Consider the following 26,552-nt stretch of genomic DNA (forward strand, 5'->3'; position numbering starts at 1 on the left):
CTTTTAAATTTTAAATAAATAACAGAGTTCAAATTGAGTAACAGGTGTCTCCAGGTCCTAGAAATGAAAGTAGTTTTAAAAACCAGAATGAGAGAGAACAAAAAGTGAATGGCTGTTGGGATGTTGGAGTCTGAGATAGGTCTTACTTACTTACTGAAGCTGGGGTTCCAACAGAAGCATGAGGAGCAGAGTGCAGGCTTCAGAATCGTGTTGAGGGAGAGTGAGCCTCAGCAACCAACATCCAGCTCCAATCTCAAAGATCTATACCATGTGCAAAATTGGAGCTACAAAAATTCCTCTAACCAGCCTCTGGAAGTGTTAGCCAAGCTGAATATCAACTCAAGGCAATGTGTGGGAAAAGATTTAGCAATGGGAAAGCAAAACCCAAGGGCATTCTACCCATCAATGGAGTGTTGGACCTGAACTCACACCTCCCATATGGTTCTGTGATCCTAGCTGAGGCATTAACATGAACATTTATCCAGCCGCAGTGATACCCAAGGGCCTTCTGCAGAGGCAAATGCAAAACTGTGCTGGAGGGACATTCCTCTAACCCAGAGCATATGGGACCATCCTCATTGAAAATAAGCTTAGAATAAAAATTTATACATTAGCCAAGAAAAAAATCATTTCAAGAGTTAGCACGAACAATTCAGAAGAGGATTCGCACTTTTTTTTTTTTTTTTTTTGAGACAGAGTCTCACTCTGTCACCCAGGGTGGAGTGCAGTGGATCGATCTTGGCTCACTGCAACATCTGCCTCCTGGGTTCAAGCTATTCTCCTTCCTCAGCCTCCTGAGTAGCTGAGATTACAGGCACTTGCCACCATGCTTAGCTACTTTTTGTATTTTTAGTAGAGATGAGGTTTCACCATGTTGGCCAGGCTGGTCTCGAGATTCATACCCTTAGAACTAGAAATAATAGCTCAATCTGAAAGAAACTTTCAAATTTTAAAAAATATAGTAGAAATTTAAAGAAAAAATAGAATCTATTAGGCAACAAAGGGACAGTATTAAAGAAGAGCAAGTGAATTTGAAAAAGCTAGAAATAAAAACTAGTTTTTGAAAATTAAAACTCAGTGGTTAGTTAATAGTAGTCCAGACATAGCTGAAAAGAAAAGCCATAAATTATCTAAGAAATGCAGCTCGGAAAAAGATAAAGGAATAACGTGAAGGAGTTGGGAGTCATGGAGGATAGAATGAAAGGGTTCAAGGTGCATCTATTTGAGTTCCAGAAGGAGAGTGTGACATCCTTATTGCTGATTTTCAAATATTTTCTGCTAGCCTCTTGGACACATGGGATATTTGCATACTTCCTCACCACCTGGAACTCAGGTGAATTACTTTAGCCAGTGCTGTGTGACTGGAAGTGATACATGTCTCTTCTGGGCAGATGATTTAAGACTTATTGCACACAAGAGGCTGAGGAAGGAGGATTGCCTGAGTCCAGGAGTTCGAGGCTGCAGTGAGCTATGATCTTACACCACTGAACTCCAGCCTGGGTGACAGACAGAGAGCCTGCCTCTAAAAAAATAAAAAATAGGTCACAATCATGTTGCTTTTCTAAATAAATAAATAATAAAATAAAATAATAAAAAATAGGCCCAGGCATGGCGGCTCACGCCTGTAATCCTAGCGCTTTGGGAGGCCAAGGTGGTCAGATCATGAGGTCAAGAGATCAAGACCATCCTAGCCAATATGGTGAAACCCCAACTCTACTAAAAATACAAAAAATTAGCTGGGCATGTTGGTGTGTACCTGTAGTCCCAGCTACTCAGGAAGCTGAGGCAGGAGAATTGCTTGAACCCAGGAGGTGGAGGTTGCAGTAAGCCAAGATTACACCATTGTACTCCAGCCTGGTGATGGAGCAAGACTCCACCTCAAAAAATAAATTAATAAAAAGACTCAATGCACAATTCATAACACACACACACACACACACACACACACACACACACACACACACTTTCTCTCTCTCTCTCTCTCGTTTTTTTTTTTACTTCTGCCAAGGCAACCAGCAGCATTCCAGGTTATGGTTGTTCTATATCAGCTAAATTCAGACTAAGGGCAACACAGGGCAGAGTCCACCCCTAATGGATATGTAGCAAGTGTGAGGAATAAATCTTATTGTTTTAAACTACCAAGATAGTGAGATTGTTTGTTCTGCGTATAACATAGTTCATCTTGACTGATACAGGGAAGATGGCAAGCAGAGACAAGAGATATCAAAGAGCTAATACATTTTGCGGAATTAAAAAATGATATGAGTCCTTGGACTAAATGAGAATATTGAGTCCTGAGAAGGACAGAAACAAATCTACAATCAGACACAACATAATGAAATTGCCAAACATAAAAGCATACTTCATCTAGTTAAATCCTTATCACAACTCTATTACATGATATTCCCACTCACGTTTCATATGTGGAGAGGCCAAACAAGTCTCAGCTTTATGGCTGCAGCGAGAGTAAGGTAAAGAAGTAGAATTCTAACTTAAATCTGTCTTCCAAAGCCCGTCCTCTTCCAAATCTCATTCGAAATTTCATTTTCACTTTACAACATCCCTGTAAAATGACTTATTTTCCCACTTTATAGATAAGAAAACTGGGGCTCATAAATGTTGGATGATTGTCCAAGTACATAAAACCATAAATGGTGGGGCTCAGGTTTGAACTCAAGTCTTGTTGGCTTTGAAGCCCAGATATTTTTTGTTTCTATGTCATGCTGGCTTCTATAATTTCTCTAGAGTTTGGCTTGCATATTTTTATCATTAAATGTTCCATGTTTACTCTCCAACCACAGTGGTATTCCTGCTCCTCCTAGAACACACCATGCTTGCTTTAGTCTCAAGTCTGCCTTTGCTATTCTTCTGCCTAGAATGTTCATTACACAGACAGCACAATGACTCTCAATTCATTCAGGTTTCAGCTCCAATTCATCTTTTTGTTTTGTTTCGTTTTTGACCCAAGGTCTCACTCTCACCCAGGCTGGAGTGCAGTGGCAAAATCATGGCTCACTGAAGTCTTGGCCTCCTGGCCTCAAGCAATTCTCCCACCTCAGCCTCCTGAGTAGCTGGGACTACAAGTGCACATCACCATGTCTGGCTATTCTTTCTTTCTTTTTTTTTTTTTTGCTATTTTTTTTGTAGAGGCAGGTTTTCACCATGTTGCCTAAACTGGTCTTAAACTTCTGAGCTCAAGCAATCCTCTTGCCTCAGCCTCTGAAAGTGCTAGGATTACAGGCATGAGCCATCGTGCATGGCTACATTCTATCTTGAGGGTCTGGCCTTCCCTGACTACTTTATCCCTCATGTTCTATCGTCTTACCCGGCTTTATTTTCTTCCTAGGTAGTTTATTTATCTAGTATTATAAATGAACATGTTATGTGTTTATTGTCTGTCTCTCCTTCTCTAGTAGAAGCTGCATGAGCGTGGATTCTTTATTGTAATATTTCCTCAGTTGCTCAATAAATATTTGTTGAATGAATGAATGAACAAATGAGCCACAGAGTGTTTGCACTCAACACTACTGAACCTCATAAGGATAACAGGAAGTAAGGACCCTGAGGACACATTGGAGGGTGGACCTCATCACAAAGCAGGGCTAGACATAGGCAGCCTAGTAGCAAAGTCAACAGATTATCGACACCCTAGCCTTTTAATTCAAACAATACCAAATGCTCTTTATTTTAGTTTATATTTTTATTTATTTATTTTTTAGATGGAATCTCACCCTGTCACCCAGGCTGAAGTGCAGTGGCATGATCTCGGCTCACTGCAACCTCCACCTCCTGGGTTAAAGCATTTCTCTGGCCTCAGTCTCCTGAGTAGCTGGGGGTTACAGGTATGCACCACCATGCCCAGCTAATTTTTATATTTTCAGCAGAGATGAGGTTTTCCCATGTTGGCCAGGCTGGTCTTAAACTCCGGACCTCAGGTGATCCGCCCTGCTTGGCCTCCCAAAGTGCTAGGATTACAGGTATGAGCCTCTGTGCCTGGACATTTTATTTTTTTGAGACTGAGTCTCACTCTATCACTCAGGCTAGAGTGCAGTGGCACAATCTCAGCTCACTGCAAACTGCACCTCCCAGGTTTAAGTGATTCTCCTGCCTCAGCCTCCTGAGTAGCTGGGATTACAGGCATGCGCCACCACATCCTGCTAATTTTTGTGTTTTTAGTAGAGAAGGCATTTCACCATGTTGACCAAGCTGGTCTCAAACTTCTAACTTCAAGCGATCTGCCTGCCTCAGCCTCCCAAAGTGCTTGGATTACAGAGCATGAACACTGTGCCTGGTCTGCTCTTTACTTTCAATACCCCACACAGGGTCATGTGAACAGATTTGCTTACCCACCTTTGAGCATACAGCCTGATCCTTTACCCTAATACATTAGTGTTTACTCACTTGGTCAACAGTACTTCTTCCTATGAGAGAGCAAGTTCACAGGGCTGCCCTATCATTCTCCACCATGTGTACACCTATATTTTCTCCTTTTCTTTCCTTTTCTACTCTTCTATGCAGCAACAACTCCATGAGATGGATATTATGACCTCCTACCAGCTTCGTTTTATAGATGAGAAAACCTCAGCTCAGAGAAGCTAAGGGATTTATCCAAGATAACACAGCTGATAAGTGCCCAAGCTTGGATTTGAACTTAGATAGGATGGATGTTATGAATTGAATTGTGTTTCCCCTCAAAAGATGATGAAATCCTAACCACCCAATACCCCAGAATGTGAGGGAATGTGATCCAGTCATAGAATAGAAATAGGATAGTTGCAGATGTAATTAGTAAAGATGAGGTCATACTGGAGCAGAGTGGGTCCCTAATCCAATATGATGGTGTCCTTAAAAAAAGAACACTATGGCCAAGTGTGATGGCTCACACCTGTAATCCCAGCACTTTGGAAACCCAAGGTGGGTGGATCACCTGAGGTCAGGAGTTCAAGAACAGCCTGACCAATAAGTTAGCCAGGTGTGGTGGCCGGCGCCTGTAGTCCCAGCTACTTGGGAAGCTGAAAGAGGAGAATTGCTTGAACCCGGGAGGCAGAGGTTGCGGTAAGCTGAGATCATGCCACTGAACTCCAGCCACTCCATCTGAAAAGAAAAAAAGAAAACAAAAAGAACACGATGATAAGAGACAGGGACACACAGTGAGTAATAGAGGTGCCCAGAAGCACAAAGGATGGTAGGCAAACCCCCAGAAGCCAGGAAAAGGCAAGGAAGGATTCACCAACGGGGTAGCAGAGAATATGGTCAAACTTCCAGCCTCCAGAACAGACATAAATTGAGTCCTTCGAAGCCACCCAGTTTGTGGTGCCTTGTGACAGCAGCCCTGGGAAATCACTGCAGGTGGTAAAGCCATCTTTCCTCTGTGCCACACCATATTCCATCTTTGGGACAGGGTTGACTCCTATGGCATGATCTGAGAAGGAATGCATGCCAAAAGGGTCTGCAGACTTCACTTCATCTAAAATTCCAAATACAGAACCAGAAAGTGCCTAAACCATCTTTTTCACCTTGATAACTGTGAATGTGAAGTCAGTCCCTCAATTGCCTAGGGAGAAGCTGGCTTACCAGGGAGAGTACACCAGGGAAAATGAGCTGTTCCCCCAGGTGCCTCCTTAAGACATGTTTGTTACTGCCTACCTCCCAATCCCCGGATCCAGTCTGATACCTAGGCACCTCCCTAATTATACCCAAGATGCTTTCCTCTTCTGATCTTTTTTCTTCTCCTATTCCCTAACTCCAACAACTGCTACTGTTTTTCCTCAGTTTTCCCTGGTTTTGCCTTAAATCTGGCAGTGGGATCAAAGAGCATTTCTTTAATCCCACTGGAAGAAAACCCAGTACCAAAATGTCTAATCCCTGCTCCACTACTTCGGTCCACATGGATTCCTTTGAATAATGTTCTCACTCTCCCTGGTGCTGCTGTCAGGGCAGGGGGTTGGGGGTGGAGAAGGCAGAGAGAGACAGGATCGGTGTAGCAAGGAGGGGAATCGAGAGGGTAAAAGGCACAGTACAGTAGATATGGATGTGTGTGTCTGAGGGTTGCTAGTTTTTCATCCTTGAATAGATGTTCTGAAGCCTCGTGACCCTTGGGAAATCAGCATATTCCATTGCTTTTTGCTCCGAATCTCTGGTATTCTGATTTTTAGAAGTGAAAAAAATATTTTGATTTAAGACATATGGTCTTTTCCTCCTTCCACTGGAGCTGTAGGAAACTCACAGGGGCAGGTGTGGAAAGCAGTGGCAGGAGGGTGGGTGGGTACATAGGCTCCGTGTGTCTACAGCTTGTGCAGTTCTGTAGCTATGGCAACCATGTGTAATGCCACTTGAGTAGCCTTATAGCACGACCCGAGAGTTACCCCTGGCTCCTCAATGATTCCTCTTCAGTGCACTGTCTGTGCTGCTGTTTCCTAGCTACCATCACTCTGTTTTATATATATATATATATTTTGAAGTCGTGCTTAAGCATTGTTTCTGTCTGCTACGCTTGTTGCCACTGCATCTTAGTTCATCTGATAGCAAAAGTGGATAGCAAACCCAAAACCCATGTCTTACAGATACTGTTAGTTGTTAACAATTGTCAGTACAGGTTTTTTTGTTGTTGTTTTTTGTTTTTTTTGGAGGTGGAGTCTTGCTCTGTCACCCAAGCTGGAGTACAGGCAGTATCTCGGCTCACTGCAACTTCCGCCTCTTGGATTCAAGCAATTCTCCTGCCTCAGCCTCCCAAGTAGCTGGGGTTATAGGCCTCCACCACCACACCTGGCTAATTTTTCTATTTTTAGTAGAGATGGGTTTTCACCCATCTCTAGAGATGGCTAGTCTCTAACTGCTGACATCAGGTGATCCACCTGCCTTGCCCTCCCAAAGTGCTGGGATTACAGGCATGAGCCACCACGCCTGGCCAATTGTCTGTACTTAAAACACATTGTGTTAGAAAGATTCTTGAGGCAGTGGTCTGAATGAGATGACCACTTGGGAATTTTTCTAGTTCTGCTGGTCCATGCTGGGTGGGCGCTCTGTCAGAGCTAATGATGCTATCAATTGACTGCCTGCCTACTGAAAATCTTTTTTTTTCTTTTTTGCCAGTTGTTACAATTTCCTGACAACAAGAGTAGTATAATGAAAGTAAAATTTACAGCAATATATGCAAATGTATCATATCCTATGAAGATTGTACATAAGTAATGTATGCATATGTACCCCATAAGAGAAAGCTGCATTGTGTTAATTCTGAGAATATATGCATAAGTGGTTTCTTTTATTTATTGTTAAAACAACCTCCAAATGCCCAGAAATATTTCTGTTGTAATTAAATTTAAATGTTTTTAAAAATTCATGGGAGTTGGTAATTTACTATATTTTAGTTTCCTTATATTTGGTCATTAAGTGAGGTATCATAAACAGCTAAGATTTAAGGCCCTTCACCTTCCTGGGCCTCAATAGAAGCAGGATGTCAACATCCATAAGTTACAAGCAGTCTCCCCAAGGGACTGTCATACAAAATACACTTATAATTGAATTAACTTGGGAGAGGATTCTGGGAAGCTGATCGCATCAGCAGCATAGTTTTTCATTCTTTCTAAATCCTTAAATAAAAAGAAGAGAGAATGACTAGATAGAAAAACCAAAAGTCCCTGAGTGGTGTTTACTGCAAAACTAGGTGATAGGTGATCCCCACAAATACAAGTGAGCAGAGATAAACCACCAATAGTTAAAACATGTGGATGGTATCAGCGCCTGTGTGGGAGAAAGAATAAAGGAGCTGCATCTGACGGGCCTGAGAACAGGAGGACCCCAAAATAGCCAACAGGCATTCACTGGAGACAGGGCAGGCCGGTCTGAGAACAGCAGCTGAAACTGGTAGGGCTTTGGTCCAATACCAATGTCAAGCCCATGGGGACTAAGTCTGAAGAGACTGCAGATGCGTTGCCCCTCTGAACTCTCCCAACCAACTTGCCAGGCCCCCTTTGCCAGACAGAGACTCACACTAAAGATAAGTTGCTTGGGGTGGAATAAAAACTGAACAGGACATGGACAAAAGATGAGGGAAAGAGAAGCTCCACACCGAAAAAGTGAAATATCATAAAGCAAGCTGCCTTATGTTTTAACACTCCTCCAAATCAAGAGAGGGAGTTCTGTGAAGATACTTTTTTTCAATGCAATTTTTACAATAAAAGTTCAGAAAAATGAATTCTACATTAAAAGAAGCAACAGAATACTAAAAATTAGCCAGGTGTAGTGGCAGATGCCTGTAGTCCCAGCTACTCAGGAGGCACAAGAATTGCTTGAACCTGGGAGGCAGAGGTTGCAGTGGGCCAAGATTGTGCCTCTGCGCTCCAGTCTGGGCAGCAGAGTGCAGTGGCACAATAAATACATAAATAATAAAGAAGCAACAGAAAAATATCAAGGTCACGTATATTTTACAAGGAAAAAAAAAAAGGAATAAGGAGCTACAGGCAATGAGAGCACCCCAGAAAGAAATATCCACAAAACAGATCAAAACTGTAATCTGTTACTTCCAAATGAGATAAGATACTAGGAAAAAATACAAGATATGAAATAACAAAAATAAGGTATAGAAATTCAGAAATGAAGTAGAAATAAGGAAGTAATTAGAAATAAAACAAAAATAATTGAAGAACTAAAGAGTAAGCTAAAAAGAAAATAAGAGCAGTTAAATTCAATAGTAGTGTCCGAAGAGAAACATGTGAAAAAGAAGAAAGTACTTTTTACATGTTTTTAATTCAGAAAGAGACAAGGATTTAAGAGAAAAATGACAAATATTGAAGAATGACAAAAGATCCAAAGTACAGATAAGAGAAGTCCCTAAAGAAAACAAATTAGCCAGGCCCGGTGGCATGTACCTGTAGTCCCAGCTACTTAGGAGGCTGAGGCAGGAGGATTGCTTGAGCCCAGGAAGTCAAGTCTATAGTGAGTCATGATCATGCCACTGTACTCCAGCCTCAGCAACAGAATGAAAACTCATCTTAATAAATAAACAAAGAAGAAGAAAACAAAAGTAAGGACTAGAACAAGTACTAACATCTTTCAGGAAGGAAAAAAGAAAAGACTTGAAATGACAAACCGATACAGCACACCAAATATCCAGAATGGTCAATTCTAGTACAATTGCTGGATTTTAATGAAAAAGAAAAAATGTATTTGGGCTTCTAGGAAAAGGATATATGACTTTTAAGTAAAAGAAAATTGGATTATCTTCAGATTTACTTTTTTTTAGATTGTCATCAGAAAATGGAACAACATCTTGAAGGTAACTGAAGAAAGGAAGTATGAGTCAAGTGTGATGAAAACAAGCAAACTTATGAACATGTAGGAACTCAGAGAATATGGTTCCCATGAACCCTTCTTGGGTAATCTGTTAGGGAACAAGCATCATATAACCAAAATGACTAGTGGTACATCAACATAGGAACTACTGGTGAGTGTGAAATATATTAGGTTGGTGCAAAAGTAATTGTAGAAGTTACTAATAGTTACTAGTACAAAACTAATGGTTGCTAGTACAACTAATTACAAGCTAATATTACTAGTACAAAACTAATACTAGTACAAACTAGTATAAAACTAATAGTTACGGGTACAACTAAGACTAAATGAGGGCTAAAGGGAGAGAGTATGATATAAAATGGCTATGTGCTCTGACAATGTAGAGGTAGTATAACTATCAAAAATCAAGGGGAGCATATACAAAAATTTTTAAATGTTTTTATTAGTCATTTTGGTGATATTATTAGTATTGTTATTCTGAGATTGTTATATATGTAATAGGAAATGAAACAATGAGTAATTGTGGGATATTCTCATTCTATAAACCTCGATCTCCTTGAGATAAGGCTCCTTGGTGTGGAAGAAGGGGGATACAGATGGAATACAGAAGAGATTAAGAGAAAGCTCCATGAGGCAGGGCATGGTGGCTCATACCTGTAATCCCAGCACTTTGAGAGGCCGAGGTGGGAGGATTGTTTGAGCCTAGGAGTTCCAGACCAGCCTGGACAACATAGCAAGACCATGTGTCTAAAAAGAAAAAGAAGAGAGAAAGCTCTGTAGTCTTGAATGTGAATTGGAATTATCAACATAAACTCATGAAGTATTTTAATCTTTAAATATATTTGTATGTGTGCATTTCCTTTTTCTGTCCATTGAAAATACTCTCCATTCTGTCTATTGAAAACAATGGCCAATCCAGCAGCAAGGAATATCCTAAAACCCCAGAATGTGTTCTTGAAATATCATTTCTCCTTAAAAGAAATCAGTGTATCTTGGAGAGGTGGCTGATTCCAGGACTAGGGTGGGAAATTTACGAAATGAACCTTTTGTCAAACTAGATAGCAAGGAAGTTATGTATAAAGACAACCAGAATTATGTTAAAAGTATGAAGAAGCCAAGATTAAGAAGTCCCTACTGGGCCAGGCGTGGTGGCTCATGCCTGTAATCCCAGCACTTTGGGAGGCTGAGGCGGGCAGATAAAGAGGTCAGGAGATCAAGAGCATCCTGGCCAACATGGTGAAATCCGTCTCTACTAAAAATACAAAAAAATTAGCTGGGTGTGGTGGTGCACGCCTGTAGTCCCAGCTGCTTGGGAGGCTAAAGCAGGAGAATTACTTGAACTCAGGAGATGGAGATTGCAGTGAGCTGAGATTGCACGACTGTACTACAGCCTGAGCAACAGTGCAAGACTCCGTCTCAAAACAAACAAACAAACAAACAAAAAAGTCCCTACTGGCCAAAGATGGAGCAATTTGAGTTTCAAGAAATAATAATAATTTCAATAAATTAAAAGCTATCAAATATGTTTAAACCACTGAGTTCAGAATAAGTTCCAAAAAGAGAAATGCTTATCTTCAGAGGATAATAGGGAACTAATTCACTATTTTGAAATCTTTTGCACAAGGGGCAAGAATCACACATTTATCTTGCCTTTCCTATTATCACCGAGTAACCAAATAATACATAAGGAGATGTGCCTTCTTACAATAGTTTTACAAATGAAAAATTAAAAAGAAAAGATAGAATAATCATATTACCATTTTGTAATGCCAGTGAATTAAAAGGTATAACTATTAAGCTCCAATAGCTGCTAAAGTCACGGAAGATAAATAAACAGACATGAGATGCTTTCTATTGCCTTTCCTGACAACAGTCTCTTGTCAACATCCCCAAAAGAGAAATACCAAACACCATGTAGCTACTATAGTTTTGACAGACACTTTGGAAAGGAATAGAACCTGAGTCTGCTCCAGTCTCTGGATCTAGCGGCCAAAGTTCAGAAAATGCAGAGAACAGAGGAACATGCTAAATCTCACCACAAGTGTACAATCAGCAAATTCAGACCATGGGAAACTCTCCAATTGAAAGAGCCTGATAAGTTGTAAGGAAAACAAAGGGATAGAGGAGAAACAATAGCTTAAAAGAGAGTTTAAAAACATATGACTTTTTTTAATGGACAAGACTAAACTACAGTGTCTAGGAATGAACATTTGAGTAAAAACAATTATGAAAGTACAAGGTGACTTCTATAAAAGTCAGGACAATGGTTACTTATGAGAGGAAAGAGGGGTTTGTGAATCAAATTGGACACATGGAGGGCATTTCTGGAGTAGGGGTAAAGTTCTATTTCTTGCTCTTAGTGGGGTTTCATTAATATTTACCTTGTAAAAATTCATTTCACAGCTGGGTATAGTGGCTCACATCTGTAATCCTAGCATTTTGGAAGGCCAAGGTGGGCGGATCATGAGGTCGGGAGTTGGAGACCACCCTGGCCAACATGGTGAAACCCTGTTTCTACTAAAAATACAAAAATTAGCCAGGCGTGGTGGCAGGTGCCTGTAATTCCAGCTGCTTGGGAGGCTGAGGCAGGAGAATTGCTTGAACCCGGGAGGCGGAGGTTGCAGTGAGCCGAGAACACGCCACTGCACTCCAGCCTGGGTGACAGAGCAAGACACTGTCTCAAAAAAAGAAAAATTCATTTCACTACACATTTTATGTGATTTTATGTATCTTTTATTTCATATCAGAAAGATATTTTTTAGAAGACAAGGATCAAGCCTTGTATTATTTTTTGTTCTCAAAATGACAAAACTCTTTTGATGTAAAATTCTGAGTTTTCACAAACATATATAGTCATGAAATCATAACCACAATCAAGATATCATCACTTCAAAACATTCATTTGTGCCCCTTTTAGTCAGCTCATCCCTCCATTCCAAACCATGGTAAGCACTAAACATACTATTTTCTGTTCCTGCACTTTGGCTTTTCTAGAACCTCATATAAACAGAAACATAGAGTATGTAGCCTTTTGAGTCTGGTTTCTTTCACTTAGCATAATGCTTTGAGGTTCATCAAAGTTAGAAAACTTATCAAAGTTTGTTTTTATTGCTAAGTAGTATTCTACTGTATGGATACAGCTCAATTTGCTTATCCATTTAACAAAAGGACATTTGGGTTCTTTCCAGTTTTGGCAATTATGAATAAAGCTGCTATAAACATTTGTATACAATGTGAAAATAAGATTTCATTTCTCTTGAATAGACACCTAGAAGTGAAATTGCTGGTTTATAGGTTAAGTGCACATTTAACTATATAAGAAATTGTCAAATTATATTCCAAAGTGACCACACTATTTTGCATTCCTACAGGCAATATATAAGTTCCAGTTGCTCTGTGTCTTCACCAGCACTTGGTATTGTCGTTTAAAAGCCATTCTAATACATATGTAGTGGTATGTTATTGTAGTTTTAATTTGCACTTCCTTGGTAACTTTCATGTGCTAAATATATGAAAGGATGCTCATTTGCCATCTGTATATCTTCCCTGATAAAAATGCCTATGCAAATGTATGCCCATTTATTTTTTTTTTTTTTTAGTTTTGTAAAAATCTTTTATTTTGGGAGGGAACTCAGTTTTAGTGTTTCTCTTTATTTATTTGCTACTAAAAATTGAAATAGCACATTGAAATGTCCTTTTACTGCAATACAAGTTTTTGAAAAACAGAAAACCAAATTAATTATTACCATGCTCTAGCCAAACTACCCGTGTTTTCTTTATATTCTTTCCTCACAAGTTACTTTCCTTCAAATTCTTGATGTTGAGTTTTATCTCACTGACTTCAGGCTTCTAAAACACATAGGGACACTTGAGTCCTATTGCTTCTTTGGGTCAAATCAATAGTTTTGTAAAAATCTTTGATGTCTGACTTAATAGAATCTGGCAGGATTCTCAGATCTGTTTCTTCATGTAATCTGTTGTGATATATTTGGGTTGAAATAAATGAAGAAAATTTAGACTCACATAGGTATATAGTTGAAAAAGGGAGGACTTTGCTAACCCTTTGAAAGACTTTTGGGTTCCTGAGAGTTCCTTGGATTGCTTAAAACCCCAGTGCATACTTATATAACTGCTGCCGTAATTTATTTAACCATCTGTTGATAGGCAGGGTATTTCCAGTTACTTATTGATAACGTGTGCATTAAATGCATTTTCATATATCTGTGTGCCTGCATGTGTATGGTAGAATCTAGACTAGAACTAGAGGTTGAGTATCTGAAATTGTGATAGATTTTGCCAAACTGCCTTCCAAAAGGACTGTATCAGTTTACATTCCCACCAGCAGGAGAGAGGAGTATCCATTTTCTTACGTTTCCTGACACAGGATATTGTGTTTTTTAAATATTTGGCTGTCTCTTGCATCAAAAATGTTATTGTTAGCCTGTCGCATTGGCCTGTGTGGTGCGCTCTTCTTCAAACACACTAAGCCTGCTATCACTTCATGGTATTTACATTTATTCCCACTGCCAGTATGCCCACTTAAAGCAAATTATTGGTTTTCTTATTGTTGAGTTGGAGAGTTCTTTATGATCCCTTTCTCTGTTGAATTGCTTTTGTGCCTTGGTCAAAAGTCAACTGGCTACATATGTGTGGGTCTATTCTGGACTTTTTATTGTGTTCCATTGATCTATGTGTCTATCCTTTCACCAGTACATACTATCTTGAGCACTGTAGCTTTATATTAAATTTTAAAATCAAGTTGTATGAATATTCTAATTTTTTGATTATTTTCATAACTGTTTTGGCTATTCTAGTTCCGTTTTCTTTCCATTCATTTCAGAAATAGGCTGTCAATGTATACCAGAAAGAGAGAGAGAGATTTTAAAAATTATTTAAGGACGCTAAGATTTTCCCTATTTCTAAATTGATAGCTTTACTTCTGCTTCTGGTTATGAGTAACTCTTCTGCTGACAACAGCAATAAAACTTGATTAAAACACAAAACAACAGCTCTTTCAGAACATCAGAGAGCAAGCAAGGTAGTCAGAACTTCAAGATTATAAAATCCTTAGTAAAATTGAATAATAGCAGAGGAGTGAGTATGACTTTCTGATTTGCAAGGACATCTAGGCATTTGATGACTCCTAAGTTGCACATGTGTAGGAAGACATCAAGAAATTTAAAAAAGCAGCTACTATGAGGCTAAAAAGCTAAGCAGAGGTGTCTGCAATTTCATGCTCCTGGAGAGACAGAAATTGGAGTTGAGCATCTGACAAGAAGAAAGTACTCTGGTGAACAAACAGGCTTTAAATGGTGACTTCTCAAAGGACTATGCTCTAAAAGTAAGGGCAAACTAGTCTTACATGGATAAAGATGATGTGCCCAAAGCCTATCTCACTACCAGAAAAAAGCAAACTCTTCCGTGGAAGATAATACTATCATCTAGAGTCTTATAATTTTTCATAGACAAGGTCTGGCATTCAGTTAAAAAAATAAAAAAACTGGATCAAATGACTGAAAATCAAGAGACAAAAGAGACCATGAAAATCAATTTGTAGGTGAAAAAAAATCTTGTTTTTAGTCAAATTTTTAAAAACTAACTGTGGCTAGTATGCTTAAGGAATTAGATGAAATGATGAAAAAATTTCAACAGATGGGCTGGGTATCGTGGCTCATGCCTGTAATCCCAGTACTTTGGGACGCTAAGGTGGGAGGATTGCTTGAGATTAGGATTTTTAGAACAACCTGGGAAACATAGTAAGATCCCATCTCTACAAAAAAAACTTTTTTTTGAGACAGGGTTTTGCTCTTGTTGCCCAGGCTGGAGTGCAATGGCACAATCTTGGCTCACTGCAACCTCTCCCTCCCAGGTTCAAGCGATTCTCCTGCCTCAGCCTCCCAAGTAGCTTGGATTACAGGCATGTGCCACCACACCCAGCTAATTTTGTATTTTTACTAGAGACAGAGTTTTTCCATGTTGGTCAGGTTGGTCTTGAACTCCCGACCTCAGGTGATCCACCTGCCTTGGCATCCCAAAGTGCTGGGATTACAGGCATGAGCCACTGCTCCTGACCAAAAAAATATTTTTAAAGAAAGAATTCCACCAGATAATTTGAATAAATAAAAATAATTAATTATAAAGCCCAAATGGAAAAACATAATAACTAAAATGAAGAATTCAAAAGATTAGTTTAACAGTATTAGGCTCAGCAGAAGAGATTAGCAAACTGGAAGATAGGTCAAGGGAAAATATCCAGACTGAAGCACAGAGGAAAAAGTATAAAATACAGAGAAAAGAATGTAAGAAACATATGGGATATGAAGAAAGATCTTATATGATTGTCAATAATATCCCAGGGGAGTGGAAACAAGGAATATGGCAGGAGTCATATTTGAAGAGACACTAGCCAAGAATTTCCCCAAACTAAGAAGGCATTAAGACACAAATTCAAGAAGCTCTGTGAATTGAAAGCAAGAGGAATAAAAAGAAAACCACACCTAGTCAAACTGCAAAACCTAAAAGACAGTGTGGCAATTCCTCAAGGCCTTAGAAATAGAAATTCCATTTGACCCAGCAATCCCATTACTGGGTATATATCCAAAGGACTATAAATCGTTCTACTATAAGGACACATGTACACGAATGTTCATTGCAGCACTGTTTACAATAGCAAAGACCTGGAATCAACCCAAATGCCCATTGATAATAGACTGGATTGGAAAAATGTGGCACATATACACCATGGAATATTATGCAGCAATCAGAAATGATGAGTTTGTGTCGTTTGTAGGGACATGGATGAATCTGGAGAACATCATTCTCAGCAAACTGACACAAGAACAGAAAATGAAATACCGCATATTCTCACTCATAGGTGGGTGATGAAAAATGAGAACACATGGACACAGGGAAGGGAGTACTAAACACTGAGGTCTATTGGGGGGAAAAGGGGAGGGCCAGCGGGAGGGGGAGCTAGGGAGGGATAGCCTGGGGAGAAATGCCAAATGTGGGTGAAGGGGAGAAAGGAAGCAAAACACACTGCCATGTGTGTACCTATGCAACTGTCTTGCATGTTCTGCACATGTACCCCAAAACCTAAAATGCAATAAAAAATTTAAAAAAATAAAAATAAAATTCTGATGATCTGAAAAAGAAATGTTAAAACCAGCAAGATTGAGAAAAAGTGTAATTATCTTCAAATAGCAATGAAAGTTAGCAAAGACTGACAGCTAAGTGGTCCAACAGAAATGATAGAAACCAGCAGATGATAGAATGGCATCTTCAAAGAGTAGAAAAAAATGACTGCAAACTGAGAATTTTATACCCAGCAAAATAATGGTGAAATGGAGAAGGGTGGGGAAAGGTATAGAGGAATTCCATACCTTTAAAATTAAAGATGAAATAGAGACATTTTCATAAAAATAAAAATCTAGAGTTTTCATTGTCAGCAAACATGTACTAAAAGAAATCATAAAGCGAATTCTTCAGATAGAAGTAAAAGGAATTCCAGCTAGAAGCCCAGAAATGCAAGAAGGAATAAAAAGCACCAGGAAAAGGCTATCTAAAGTAATATTGATTGTTTAAAACAACAGCAATGATGATGTCTTCTGATGTTTAAAAGGCTCTTCATGTGCTCTTTTATACAGCTGGATTAAATACCCATGATCACTCAAACACAATATGTACGTTCTTCTCTCTGTACTTTTATACTCTCTTGCTCATCATTTGAGGCCAAGTTATATCGTAATACCTTCAGGAAGTATTCACTGACCACTCCTCTCCAATCCCTCTAACTTAGCACCATGTTGTCTGAGTCATTTACTTAGAACTTTAAGGTAAGTTTTTGTTCTCTTTTTTTTTTTTATTTCACGTTGTGTGTCTTGGTTTCTCCAATAGATTGTAAATTTAATGTCCTTTTTATGTCTGCTATAGGCTATCTATGTAGTATATGCTCAATAAATGTATGTTGGATAATGAAATGTTAAAGAATAAATTAATAATAAGTGACTGACCTTGTTGTTTTCTAAGACAGAATCCCCCATCAATTTGTTAATTGTTATTCTGAGATTTGATAAAGGAAATTAATATAAATATATACAAAAAAGCTTTAATAAGCTCTGATCTGTCCTTCATAGATTTTTCATCCATGAAGGACAGATTAGATGTTCATATTTCATCTTTAACCTTTTGAAACTGATTTGATACCTCTTTAATAAAATCCTTCTTGGTATCCTTGTCAAATGTGTAAGGCTGGTAAGAGTATATCACAGGTATGTCATTTATTTCATTCTAATGTGAGTCATTGTACTATTCTTGGATGCTAAAGAAATAAAAGACATAGCCCTTGAGCTTTCAGAGAAAAAAATCTAATTGGAGGCTAAAACACACACCCATAAACCAACTTGAGGTAAAATCCAAAGAAACATTTTAGTAAGAAAATATGGTATAGTGTAGTCTAAAGCTGTAATAGATAAGGAAACTAAAAAGAAAAAAATGATTATACTTGGGACGTGTTTATTAGGGAAGGCATCTGAAAAAAGGTAAATTTTGGCTTTAAAGATTAGATGGAAATATACAGAAAAGAAGGGGCATAGATATTTTCTAAGCAGGGAGAATTACATGCAATACACAGAGGCAAAATAGTAAGTTATTATACATTCAGGCACCTAAAAATAGACAGGCTTGAGGAATCAAGAGAATGCATGACGCTAAAGAGAGGTGGAGGAGCAGTCAATAGAAGACATCAAATACGTTTATTTTTGAAATAGTGTGGAATTCTCTGTCTCTTTTCAGTAGAAATAACCTTCACTGTCAAGAGCCCAGTCAGACCCCTTAGCTGATATAATGACAATCACAACTTCCTAGGCTATTATTTGCAATAATTTCTGCCATATGAGTGTAATGGGAAAAACACATTGCAAAGTGAATTACTTTTGAAATGTATTGCATGCTGACATTTGGGAAATTAGATCGTGAACACAATGCATTCTGATTATTGAGGTGCCTTGCCACCATGAAAAGATAAATACAGTCCAACAATTCAAAAAAAAATCTGCATGTTAAATTAATTTAAAGTTCTGTCCTTTGGCAAGGTTCTTCTCAAAACTTTTGGTCACTATTCAGGAAAATAACCACGAGCAGGGAGTATCCCTGGCCTAGATAACATACGTGGGTCTTCACATCTCCATTTCCTGTCAGCAAATTCCTCTGGCACCACCAACCCATCCCATCATGAATGTGCATTTGCTTTCCTCCATAAGGTTTCTGTATTGCTGGGCTGCTGGGCTGAGTAACAGTAATTTCAGCAGTCCTGGCTTCTCAAGCACAAGTCAGGAATGGGTTTCAAGAAAGCTCTTCTGAAGATACCACAAATTTTGCTCTTTTAAGCCAAGGCCTGCCTTGTTTACTGAACATGTCCAATATGTGTGCTGAATAGAACAATATAATGAAAGGAAGGGAAGATGGACAGGGAAATAATGGGACCTCATGTGCAGATTAGAGAGAGAACCTGGAAATTAACTGGGAATGCTAACGATGAAGAGGAATTTGAAAGCAATAGTGAAGGTCAATAATTTCCACATCAATCAGACCAGATGATTATTTTGATCATTAAATTCATTTAACCACAGCTTTATATACAATCAGAGTACAAGGCTTTATATATAACAACAGCTCCTGGTTGTGAACCTGTACTTTGTAGTCAGAGAGGACTGGGTTTGAGTCCTGGCTTATTGCTTACCTGATTAATGGTCTTGGTTATGCTATTTAACCTCTCTTAGCCTCTGTTTCTTTATTGTGGTAGCCTAAAATGAGAAGGCTAACAGTATCTACCACAATAAAATTGTTGTGAGGATAGGTAATATTAATAACTGGAAAGAGCTTAGTGTTATACCTAGGATGCAATACATGCAAAATACAAGTTAGCTATCATTATTTTTGAAATTTATGTAAGTCTAATTTCTCCAAAGCAAATTGGTTTATATTCACCAGGAGGAATGCCTAATTAAAAGAATCTTATACTGAGTCTTTTGTGGCAGCAGATTATCACGCTGTATCTGATCTTTCTGTTACTTCTATTTTTTCATTGAGTTGGCTTATATAAAGCTGCACCTATAAATTTAAATACGCCTCTAATACCACTGGGCAAGTCTTCTTATAGAGAGCTAGGTACATATTTAATAAATGGTTAATATAGTTTGCAACTTCCTCAAAGTAGATTGGGTGAAAAATCCCTAACACCTGAATTTGGGGAAAAATTTACACATATAAACATGAATATGCTTATTATATTTTGAGACAGAGTCTTGCTCTGTTGCCCAGGCTGGAGTGCAGTGGTACAATCTCAGCTCACTGCAACCTCTGTCTCCTGGGTTCAAGCAATTCTCCTGTCTCAGCCTCCCGAGTAGCTGGGACTGCAGGCACACACCACCACATCCAGCTGAATTCTGTAGTTTTAGTAGAGACGGGGTTTCACCATGTTGGCCAAACTGGTCTCAAACTCCTTACCTCGTGATCCACCTGCCTTTGCCTCCCAAAGGCTGAGATTACAGGCGTGACCCACCACACCTGGTCAAATATATTTATTATTGTTAGCCCTTGCTACAATGCTACCATTTTATAGATCAGGAAACTGCGACAGAGAGAGGTTAAGTAGCTTGATCAAGGTTACATTGCTTGCTGGGCACATCCTCTCCATCCTTTTCCAGGTGCCTTATACCTAAGTATTGTCCAAAACTGACATCTTTATTTCAGCCTGCAAACTTCTTCCCATATTTCTTTTCTCAGTTAATGGCACCACCATCCACCCAGTGATTCAAGCAAGAAATCTGCAAGTCATCCTAAACTTCTTGAGCATCCTCATTCTTCATCACAATAAGTCCTACAGTCCTAGCAAATATTTATTGAATCTGACCTCCTCTCCTCTATTCTTATCACCTCTGATTTTCATTCAAGCTCCCATCATTTCTCACCCAAACTACTACAATTGTCTCCTCGCTGATCTCTCTAATACTAGCCCTGCTGCCTTCACATCAGTATTCTGAACAGCTTCCAGGATGATATATCTAAAACACAAACTAATCATGTCAATCCCCAGTTTAAAAACCTTCCATGGTTCCTAATAGAGACTGCTTTTAAAGTAAAGCCCAGGCTTCCTAGTATGGCCTTTGTGATCCCAAAGAACACCTCTCTCTTAGTCCTAACAAAGTTTAATTAAAATGAATGTTGCTGTGATTGTCTCCCTTTTTCACTTTTGGCTCTTGAAAAGCAGAGACTAAGTCTTTTCATCTTTGTATCTCAGTATCTATCAATGTCAATTAAAAACTGTTGAACTCAAATGAAATGATGACATTACATTTGAACTCAGTAGATCAACTTACACTTTTCAAAACAGTTTTTGGTCAGGTGTAGTGGCTCATGTCTGTAATCCCAGGACTTTGGGAGGCTGAGGCAGTAGGATCGCTTGAAGCTAAGAGTTCAAGACAAGCGTGGGCCACATAGCAAGACTGACTCTAAAATAAAAATTAGGCAGGCATGATGGTGCATGCCTGTAGTCAGTCCCAGATACTTGGAGGCTGAGGTGGGAGGACTGCTTAAACCCAGGAGTTTGAGGCTGCAGTGAACTATGATTGCACCCTACTGCACTCTAGCCTGGGTGATAGAGTGAAACCCTGTCTCTAAAAATAGATATATGCAAATGGTTTTTGTTTGTTTGTTTGTTTTGAGACAGAGTCTTGGTCTGTTGCCCAGGCTGGAGAGCAGAGGAGCAATCTCAGTTCACTGCAACCTCCAGCCCCTGGTTCAAGTGATTCTCCTGCCTCAGCCTCTCAAGTAGCTGGGACTACAGGCATGCGCCACCAAGCCCAACTAATTTTTATATTTTTAGTAGAGATGGGTTTTCACCATCTTGGCCAGGCTGGTCTTGAACTCCTGACCTCAAGTGATCCGCCCACCTCAGTCTCCCAAAGTGCTGGGATTATAGGCATGAGCCTCTGCACCTGGCTGCAAATGGTTTTTAATACTTTAAAAAATTGAGATATAATTAACATACCATAAAATCCATTCAATGGCTTTTGGTATATTCACAGTTATACAGCCATCACCACTATCGAATTCCAAAATGTTTTCTCACTTGAAAAAGAAATCCCTTACCCATTAACTCTGCAGTCTCCTCTATTTCCCTGCCAGGATTTTCTGGATAGCTCAAGTCTAATCCCATGAGTCCTTAAAAGTGGAGAACCTTTCCCAGCTGTGACAACAGAAGAAGAGTTAGAGAGGTAGCGGTGAGAAAGGATCAGATGCCTGGTTGTTAGTTTTGAAATATGGGAGACTATATGCAAGGACCAGAGAGAGGCCTCTGGGAGCTAAGAGAGAAGCCCTCAAACCTTTCACCTTCGCCAAGCTGAAAGTGCTCAAGAAAATCATGCCAACATCTGAATGGGCAAGGAACCTCCAGAAAGGAATGCAGTCCTACTGACACCTTGAGTTTTTAGCTCAGTGAGGCTAGAACTAGATTCTGACCTACAGAATTATAAGATAATAAATTTGTGTTGTTTTAAGCCATTAAGTTTGTGTAATTTTTTAATAGTAGCAGTAGAAAACTAATACATCGACTTTTATAATTTTCTTTTTTACAAAATAGTGTATCTTGAAAATTGTTTTATATAATGTGTTCCTCTCTCTCTCTCTCTCTCTCTCTCTCTCTCTCTCTCTATTGAGACAATCTCGCTCTGTTGCTCAGGCTAGATTGTAGTGGCACAATCTAAGCTCACTAGAATCTCTGCTTCCTGGGTTCAAGTGATTCTTGTGCCTCTGCCTATTGTGTAGCTGGAATTACAGGTGTGCGCCATAATGCCCGGCTATGTTTATGTATTTTTAGTAGAGACGGAGTTTTGTCATGTTGGCCAGGCTGGTCTCAAACTCCTGACCTCAAGTGATTTGCCCACCTTGGCCTCCCAAAGTGCTGGGATTATAGGTGTGAGACATGGTGCCCATCCTCCATATTCCTTTTGATAACTTCATCACACTTTATTTAGATGGTAATTTTAAATACTGTGTTTTATAGTAGCAATTACTACATAATTCATCTTTGGCTTAGTGGAGGGTAGCTTGATGCAGTATTCCCAGACTACTTCTGGTTCACTTTTTTCTGCCAGTATGGAATATTTGCATCTGTGGTTACTCCATGGTCTGAAATGGTGGAATCCTCTTTGGGATCTCGCCTCTTTATGGCTTGCTATGGTCTGAATATTTGTGTCACCCCCAAATTCCTATTTTGAAATCCTAACCCCCAAGATGACAGTAACCCCAAGGTAACAGTATTAGGAGGTGGGGACTTTGGAAGGTGACTAGGTCATGAGGGCAGAGTCCTTGTGAATGGAATTCTTCCCCTTACAAAAGACTCTAGAGAGAACCCTCACTTCTTCTACTATGTGAAGACACAGCAAGAAGTTTCTGTCCTTGAACCAGACCACAAGCCCTCACCAGACATAGAATCTGCTGGCACCTTGATTTTGGACTTCCCAGCCTCTAGAACAATGAGAAATAAATTTCTGCTATTTATAAGCTACCTAGTTTATAGTATTTTGTTATAGTGGCCTGAATGGCTAAGACAACACTGTTGACAATAATGATAAAAATCATATTGATGCAGTGACACCAACACCGGACCACATAAACCCTAGGTTTTATTGGTAGAAATTGCAGTAAATGAACAGGTACATGAAAACATATTTATGAAGATGTGGCAGATGAGGAATTTATTGCAGTCTTTGTTCCCTAGAAAATGGTATTATCGGTTTCTGCATTATGGTTCAAGTGATTCTCAACTAAAGTGGTGGCAAAAACTTTAGTTACATAGGATTTGTAGCCAAAGAAACACCTGTCACAGATTATGAAAGGCAGGTCAGGGGCAGGCAAAGTTTCAAAAGAAATGCACTAAGCCTTTCCTCCTAGAGATAACGGAAAGTGGATAATAAGTAGGGAAAAACAGATCTGGTCAGACATGGCAGCTGAGGGCTCATCCTGGCTGAGCAACATTTTTCACATTCATTAAGATGATTAGCCTCAAAAACAAAACCAAAACAACCATTGAGCTAACAAGTTCAGCAAGGTTGGAAGATACAAGATTACTATACAAAAGCAATTGTATTTTTATGCACTAGCAATGAAATATCTGAAAACAAAATTAAGAAAAAAGTCACCTATAATATGAAAAATAGAAAACATACAAATGGTCAATAAGCACATGAAAATATGTTTTCTTGTTTACCAGAGATTGAAAGAAATATGTTCAACATCATTTGGTAAATGCGAATCAAAAGCACAAAGAAATACTACTTTATACCTGATAGGATAGCTATAATCAAAAGGACAGAGAATATCAAGTGTTGGCGAGGATGTGGAGAAATTGGAAGTGACATACATTGCGGATGGGAATGCAAACTTGTGCAGCTGCTTTGGAAAACAACTTGGCAGTCCCTCAAAAAATTAAACACAGTTACCATATGTCCCAGCAATTCTAAGTATATACCCAAAAGAATTGAAAATGTATGTCCACATAAAATTTGGACGCAGATGTTCATAGCAGCATTATCTGTAACAGCCCAAAAGTGGAAACAACTCAAATGTCAGTCAACTGATGCATGAATAAATAAAATGTGATATAGATGTACAGTGGAATATTATTCCACCACAAAAAGGAATGGAGTACTGACACATTACAACTCAGAGAAAACTTTGGACTTCCCAGCCTCTAGAACAATGAGAAATAAATTTCTGCTATTTACAAGCTACCCAGTTTACAGTATTTTGTTATAGCAGCCTGAATGGACTAAGACAGCACTTGCTAACAATAATGATAAAAATCATATTGGTTCAGTGACACCAATACCAGATCACATAAATGCCTAAGTGAAAGAAGCCATACACAAAAGACTGCATATTGAATCATTTTATTTATATTAAATGTCCAGAATAGGCAAAGCTGTAGAGATAGAATGTACATTAGCAGTTGCCTAGGGCTAGGAGGCAGAAATGGGAAGTGACCATTAACGGGTAAATCGTTTCTTTTTGGGGTGATGAAAATGTGGTGGCAGTTACACAGCTCTGTGAATATACTAAAAACCACTGAATTATATACTTTAAATGATTATTTTTATGGTATATAAATTACAATTCAATAAAATATTGTATGAAAAGAAAAGATCAGTTTTCTAGACAGAGAACCATGTCTGCAAAAAAAAAAAAAAAAAAAAAAGAAAGAAAAGATCAAAAAAGACAAATTAAATGCAAAACTGGTCAGTTATACCTAAAAAGCTGAGGAGTAGGTGGTAGGGGGAGAAAAATAAAAATATGCCAGCCTTCCTTTTCTGTCTTGAGTAGAGCTAAACTGGGGCTCTGATCAGGTTGGCAGGAATTATTCCTTCAAATAAGAGATAGTAGGAGTCAAGGAGGTAGAGAAAGAATTTTACATTTTCAGGTTCACCCCCAAACTCTGGCTTGGATAAGGTTTTCCAATTTGGGCTGCTAAGCTGCTCTTGGAAAGAGCTGTCTAGTTCTGCCTTTTCTGATCAAGGTCTTGAAAGCATAACTGAAAAGTGCTGGCACAAGTTTATCCCAGTCCAGGGCCTGACTTCGATGCCAAATTTAGCCGTTGGCAACTTCTTTCCATTGAGAGTCCCTGAGAACTTGTTTGACCTCCTTTTGGAAAGCTGCAAGGGAATTCACTCCTGGACTATCGCCCAGCAAGTAGGGAGTGGCTCAGCAGGCTGCCTAATCCTCTATTAAGTTAATGATAAAGTGTACCCGGGCCAGTCCATTGGCAGGCCAATACCCTATATGTGGGATCTGGACTAGGAATTTTCCAGGTATATAAAGATAGTTCACAACATTAAATACTGTAATCAACTTGAGAGGAAATCTTTTAAAATGTATTGTACATATTTCTGCCTTTTTGTATGTAGGCTGTTTTTCAACTGGTAATTAAAATATTACATGGCTACTATGGAAAAATTGGAAAGAATAGTACCATTTTCCTTCCCTAGAGTTAACCATTGATAATGGTTTAATGTATGTTCTTTCAGACTGCTTTCTATGTATCTATAAGCACAGATGCAAATGTACTTGCACACACATGCTACCCATAGCAGTTTTTTTTAAATTTTAAAAAAACATAAATGAGATCACAGTCTACTTGTTCACTTGTTTTTCCATTTAACTATATCATCAAGAGCTTTCCATGTCAGTACATATAAATCTACCTTATTCTGTTTTTGTTTTTATTTATTTATTTATTTTGAGACAGGATCCTGCTCTGTTGCCCAGGTTAGAGCTGGAATGCCATGGTGCAATCACAGCTCACTGCAGCCTCAACCTCCTGGGCTCAAGTGGGCCTCCCAACTCAGCCTCCTGAATAGTTAGGACTACAGGTATGCACCACCATGCCCAGCTAATTTTTTAAAATTTCTTGTAGAGATAGGCTCTCATTATGTTGTCCAAAGTGGTCTCAAACTCTTGGGATTAATCAATCCTCCTGACTCGGCCTCCCAAAGTGTTGGAATTACAGGTGTGAGCCACTGTGTCTGGCCTACTTTATTCTTTTTAATGCCTACATAACATTCCATGGTATAAACATTCTACAATTTATCAAACCATTTCCTATTGAAGCGTATTTTTATATATCTAACTTTTCTTTATGATCAAGAATGTTGAAATAAGGATGCATACATATGTAATATATTTGTGTATACGTGAGAGTATTTTGGGAGATAGGTTCCAAGAAATAGAATTATTTAGATTTTTGATACATCTGGAATTTATTTTTCAAACTTTATACTTTGAAATAATTTCAAACTTACAGAAAAGTTGCAAGAATAGCACCATGAACTCCCATAATGTCTTCACCTTGATCCCTCAATTGTCATCATTTCGTCACATTTGCTTCATCTCTTCTCTCCTCCACCCTACCTATATATATTATATATTTTTTCTGATGTATTTTAGAGTCACTGAGGACATGAAACCCTTAAATGTAAATACTTCCGTGTATATTTCCTAAAACAAAGGGCATTATCTTACCTAAACTCAGCACAAGCATCAAAACCAGGAAATAGATATACAAAATATGCTGATTTATCCAACCCAGCATTACAAGGTTCATTTTAGGCTTCTCCCTTCTCCAACACAGAAAAACCCATTCTCACCATCCTCAATATATTTCCTAATTTTCTCAATACTCCTGTAAATAGCAAATATCCCTG

At 38.8% G+C, this 26,552-nt stretch overlaps 1 long non-coding RNA gene across 2 annotated transcripts in view; it reads right to left on the bottom strand.

Annotated features, from left to right (window-relative positions):
- Positions 1–26,552, bottom strand: part of LOC118153749 (uncharacterized) — a 94,240-nt gene that overhangs the window by 52,529 nt on the left and 15,159 nt on the right. For both annotated transcript variants that reach the window (XR_013535654.1, XR_013535653.1), the window contains exon 3: positions 9,949–10,041. This is a non-coding gene — a long non-coding RNA (uncharacterized LOC118153749). The remainder of the gene's footprint in view (positions 1–9,948; positions 10,042–26,552) is intronic.

The sequence above is a fragment of the Callithrix jacchus genome, chromosome 5 (genome assembly GCF_049354715.1).
Source record: "Callithrix jacchus isolate 240 chromosome 5, calJac240_pri, whole genome shotgun sequence".
NCBI lineage: Eukaryota > Metazoa > Chordata > Mammalia > Primates > Cebidae > Callithrix > Callithrix jacchus.